The following is a 6,177-nucleotide window of genomic DNA, read 5'->3' as shown; positions in this document are numbered from 1 at the left end:
AATTGCTTCTAAATTTGGCAAAATGCCTTGCTTTCTCCAAATTCATAAGACAGATGAGACACAAAAGTGAGAGCTGTGATGCGGTCCTGCTATTTGAAATGCCATATTGATATAGTCATTATTTGTGCCAATAAGGCTCACTGTCATCTAATTTTAACCTGTTTCTGTGTTAATTATGCAGAATTTTGTCTCTTCTCTCTTTTGATATATTATGTTCTTCATCGAGTAGAATCTAAGTTTGTGAACAACTGAGTCTTTCCAACAACTCACTGAATGCCTGTCAGGTGCAAAACACTTACTTGTTATCTTGGGCGGGGGTTGGGAAGTTTTAAAAAGATGAACCAGACATGCCTGGCATGTATTATGGGCTCAATAAAACATGTAAAGAGCAGAAAGAGGGAAAGGACAGCAAGAGAGAGGGAGGGAGGAAAGAGAAAACAGCCTAATAATTCATTCTATATAGGAAAGTGTATCCTCCATCCCATCATTTCACGATGATTTCTTCATAGCCGATCTTATTACCTGATACTGTCTTGGTTACTTGTGTGGTTATCTTTCTCCTTAGCCAGAAAGTAAGGACGATGAAAACAAACTTGTTGGTCTGGCTCACGGTTTCGAGAAAGTGTTCTAGCCTAGAACCTGGCACATGCCAAAGAAATGTGAAATGGAAGAAAAAAATGAATAAATCCCCTGCCTTTAGAATGGCAAGAACACGTTTCCCTGTTGCCCATTTATCCCCAGTGAACAGCCTTCCTTCCGGAATCTGTCATCCCACCCCAGAGAGGAAACTGACTCTGAGTGATCTTGGCCCAGTAATCAACCACAGTGTGTAAACAAATTAGCAGCTGAATTTGTCCCTATTGAGTGAGGGATTTTTTTTTCTTTTTTTAATGAAGTCCAGCTTGGAAACTGGTATCTTGGGAATGGATTCCCCTAGCATGTTAGAGATGGGCTCCGTATCCCTCCTTTTTTAGCTCTGCTTTTCCAGCGACCCTTTCCTCCCATTTCATATTTATTTTGGTCTTTCTTTTCTTTAATTCTTCTCCATTTGGCTTCCAAAACCTCCCCCACCTCTTCCTGGCTCAGGAATTCTTACAGCTACTTTCTTGGAGTCTTATCTCTCTTCTTTCCCACTCTGTTGTATGCCCTCCTCCCCTTTTTTTCCCCATACACAGTTGATTTACCACAAATAGTAATCTATGTCCTCCTGGGGAAAGTGTGGTCGCCTCAGAGAACACACTGCTAGAATAATGGAAAGTTCATAGTTGATTATTTGTGCTTAATTTTAGTTCAGATACTCATGAAAATTTCTTTACTCCTCTTTGCAATTAGGTGTAGTGATTAGCAAACCCTATATATCACTCTCCAGTTATCCTTTAAAAGCCCTCCTCTGCTTGACAGTGGTGTAATTGGCTCTTAATTTTATATTGCATAGGTAGATTAAAAAGAGGCAGCTTACCCTTGAGAGATCTGGATGAAGCGGTTAAAAAAAAAAAAAAAAGCGGATAAAGGAATTAAGACCACACTGCCTGTCACCCCAGAGAGGTCTGGGGTCTCCTAATGATGACTAAATAAATAGCTCCAAACCAAACTTGAGCAAGTGCCTTTGGCAGTGTTCCTCACTGCAAGCTCATTAATTACAACCTCATTTACAGTCCTATAGGTGAAGAATGACGCTTATTATTATTATTATTTATTTATTTGCCTAAAGAAGATCCTATATCTTGCTGAAAACTGTCATTTTGTAAAAATATTGCCGTAAGGCCGGCCCCTCCTGAGAAATGGAAGGCTTGTGCACTTCACACATCGTTGTGAAATGCAAGTGCCTGTGAACTCTGACAGGCTGTAATTACTGGCAGGCAGAGTTGGCTGTCAGTTACCAGTAGGATTTTCGTGGGCTAAATGCTTCATGCCTCAGATCTCTTCCTGTGTGGCCTTCAGCAGATACCTGAAGTGCCCCTATTAGGCATTTATATGTTTAGGTCCATGATTCCCAAAAATGTGGGAGTAGGAGGCACGGAGGCAAGGAGGGAGAAAGGCAAGACGGGAATCTTCACGTAGTTTGGAAAACAGACCTAATAGGTCCTTGTTCGCTTGCACAGATACTAGAACTCAATCTCTTGGCTTTATCTTTCTGAGCTTAGAAAATAGAGAAGACCAGCGCTGAAAGACACCGGAATTTCACATTGAAGATAACAGTTGAGGTGGCAAGTTTCCTTCTCTGTGGGCCTAAGAGTAAATGGGAATGCCTTGGGGTAATGAGTTTACAGGCTTGCTTTCTGCAACAGATCAGGAGAGCTTTAAAGGATTTGGGAAAGCAGCATCATCGCAGGATCACATTTGTCACACCTAGAACCTTCTCGCGGCTCTTCTGCGGTCCCACTCAGTCCTCTGGTGCATTTCAGGGCCTCGGCAAACTGTAGGGCAGGTCAGCCCCACACACCTCCGCACAGTCATTCCCCGTACCGCCTAGAGTGTGCGGTGGCCTTCATGCCACTTCTTTTTACCGTCCTCTCTTCCCTCCTTTTCCAGATGAGATTCCATGATTCATTCTCGTAATCACTCTCTGATGTACACCCCCACTTTCTCGCCCCCTCTTCGTCTGCCATGGGTTCACTTGGTTGTGCCAATTACTGTTGTTGCCTTCCGGCTCCAAGCTCACCCTTCTTTGCTTTGCTTTGTATTACCGGAGCTTCATTCTGCAGACCTCATGTCCTCTTTGCCGGCTACTCAAGGATGGGCTTTGCCAGTTGAGGGTGCTGGAGGGAGACTTCAAGGCCAGGGAGAAAGAAGGTGCCTTTTCTTCTGGTGTTGTGCCTACCCCCAGACACAAGTGGATTGGCATGTTGGCGTCAAGACAACCTTCCTTGGTTTACCAGCAGGGCCTCCGCAGAGACCAGACTCCCCCTCCTGCATGGCCCTCCTCCAAGTTTCCAGATCCTTCCCCTCTCCCTGTTTCCTTCCTCCAGAGAACTGGAAGCCACTCTCTGCAGTCGCTACCTCTGTGTACCTTAGACAGTTGTCCTTTACCCCTTTTCAATAGTTAGCCATCGTTCACCTCGGTATTTATATTGAATTTTCTCCATTCCAGTTCCACGTATGGTTTCTCTTCTGACTCAAAGTTGACCCCAGTGCTGGTTAAACTAACTCTTGTCTACTTTGACCTAGAACCTCAAAGCTGAAGTAAAACAATGAATTCTTTTTATTGCCTCACTCTAAATCCATAGTCACTAATATTAAGCAACAATTCCACCTTGGCAAGCTGCATGTACACCCCTCGTCTTCTCGGGAACTATTTTACATCTTCCTATCTCTCCTCAACCCCCAATGCCTTTCTTCTGGTCCTCACTCTCAGCTGATGAGCCTGCTTCCTTCTCTGCTAAGGGAGAAGCCATCAGAAGAGAATGGCCGCACACTTCTACTGTCTGTCTGTCAGCTTACTTGCATCTAAATCCATTTAGATTCAGATGCAATCCAGTGTCTTTCCTTGTTATAGTGGAAGATTTTTTTTTTTTTTTCATTTTTTCAGAGAGAGAGAGAGAGTGCTCCTGCAAGCAGCAGGGGGAGGGGCCAAGGAAGAGAGAGACAGAGAATCTTAAGCAGGCTCCATCCCCAACATGCAGCCCAACACAGGGCTTGATCTCAAAACCCTGAGATCATGGCCCTAGTCAAAACAAAGAGCCCAAAGCTTAACTGACTGAGCCACCCAGGCACTCCAAACTGCATTCCTACTTAAAACCAAGATCTAGGTCTCACCTTCTAGGGCTACTCCAACAATTCTCTCTCTTATCGTCCTGATAGTTTTCTTTCTCTATTGAACTGCTCCTACCAACATAAAACCTGTTTGAGTATCTCTCATATTACAAGACCCCTCTCATGTTCCCACAGTCTTCCCCCAGTTACTACTCCAGTTCACTACCTCTTATATTCCAACTCTCTAAACTTTGTCCATGTTTAGTCTTTGCTTCCACTTCTCTCATTCTCTCTTCAACTCACTCCAGTGCAATGAAACAACTTTGTCAAGGTCACCAGTGCTCTCCACATTGCCAGTCAGTGTCAGTTTCCACTTCACTGATCTATCAGCAACATCTGACAGTCTGCCACTCTTCCCCTTGCTTTAGCAGCAGGCATCAATCACCCTTGTACCCGCTTGCTAGAGCTGCCGTAATAAAACACCACACTGGGTCACTTAAACCAAAGAAATTTCTTTTCTCACTGTCCTGGAGGTTAGAAGTTCAAGTTCAAAGTGGCATCAGAGTTGATTTTTGGTGAGGCCCCTCCCCCTGGCTTGTGGAAGCGTGCCTTCTTGCTGTGTTCTTATACAGTCTTTCCACTGTGCCCATGTGGAGACAGAGAGGTTTCGTGTGTCTCTTCCTCTTCTGATAAGAACACTCATCCTCAGCACCCACTCTTATGACCTCATTTAACTTTATCTACCTCCCTAAAAACCCTATGTCCAAATATAGTCACACTGGGGATTAGGACTTCAGTGTATGAATTTGGAATCCATAACAACTTTAAAACTATGGTCTATTTTCCACAGACTTTTCAGAGTATTCCTTTTAAGAAATTAGTCAGATTAGTGCATTCCCTTGGCTGGAAGTTCTCCAGTGGATTCTCATCTCACCCCAAAAAAGCCACAACTTTACAGTGCTCTCCCCTGATCTGATCCCACCCTACCCCCTTCTTTCCTCTGATCTCATTTTCTACCATTATACCCCTTTCTCCCCCCACTCTAGCAGCAAGGGACTCCTTGTTATTCTTTGCACATACTCTCAGCTCTGTACTTTGCGGTAGTTCATAAATTTAATCTCATTTTACCCCAATAGCCACATCACTGGCTCCTTCACTTCCTTAAACTCTTTGGTCAAATACTATTTTATTAAATAAACTTTCCATGACTACCCTACAGAAAAAAGTAATTCCCCACTCCCAACTTTTATCTACCCTTTACTTGTCTTATTTACATATATATATGCATGTGTGTGTATATAGCTAGATAGATAGATATAGATGTAGTTTCTCTCTTCCCACTGAAATATAGTCTTTATAAGAGAAGGACCTTTAAAAACTACAAAAAACAAAACAAATAAACAAAAAAAAAAGAGAGAGAGAGAGAGAGATTGGGACCTTTGTTTTGTTCACTGTAGTATCCCCAACACCCCAAAAAGACCTGGCACATAGCAGGCATGAAATTTAGGCACATGAAAGGTGACTTAAAGAAATAAATGAATATATATTCAAGATAGAAACCTATAAAAGATGGTTTGGAAGTTGCATGAAAATCAATAGGGGGAGGGGAATTTATCGCTTGAGTAATTGGGTTAATGATAGTATAGTAAACCAAGATAGAGAGCACAGTAATAATGAAAATAATGAGTATAATATTAAAATAATGGGTTTGAGAAGCCAGTAAAAATTAAATTATAGCTTGAATCTAGAAAATGAACCTCATCTGGAGAAAGATGTGAGTAGCATCTATCCACATATGACTTTATTCAAAGTCTTAAAGAAAGAAGTCTTAGAAGTAGATGATCTTCTGTCAAACAAAGAAGACCAAGAAAGGGCTTAAGAAGCCAATTGTTTATTGACATTGGTGCCAGATGTGCCTAAAACTGGCTCTCTGGTGGTATCATGCTTAACTAAGCTCCAACTCTGACTCCAAAACCAGGATAATTCTCTCCAATGAACAGCAAACCAGTAAGGTAATGCCAAGCCTTCAACTTTCATGACAACTACAAAACAAAAAAGGAAAAAGGAAAAGTGGCTATAGGAAATGATAGTGTTTCATACATGCATTTCTTTTGAGGTCCACAGCCCATTTTCCAGAAGAGCAATTTCTGTTTTCCAAGGGGCTGGCAAGGAAAGGTCTTTCAATTACTGCCATGAGGTATGGGCACCAGTGAATAACTTAGTTGGCTAATTCCTATTCTAGTTAACTCTGTGTCTTTTGCCTTTCAAGGGAGCTGGGCTTCATGATCTTTTCAATAGGCCTACATAACTGTGTACTACACGTTGCAGACTTTTGGCCATGTATCACCCACTCTCTTTCTGTGATATCAGTGTATCCCCATTTCTTTCCCCTTTCTCTATTCTCTTGAGTATGGAACTCTAATGTAGTTGACCTCACCCGCCAGGCCCGGGGGTGAGCATGCGGATCAGACCACACAGGAAGAA

The sequence above is a fragment of the Mustela erminea genome, chromosome 6, assembly GCF_009829155.1.
Source record: "Mustela erminea isolate mMusErm1 chromosome 6, mMusErm1.Pri, whole genome shotgun sequence".
NCBI classification, from domain to species: domain Eukaryota; kingdom Metazoa; phylum Chordata; class Mammalia; order Carnivora; family Mustelidae; genus Mustela; species Mustela erminea.
Note: the sequence above shows the minus strand (reverse complement) of the source record.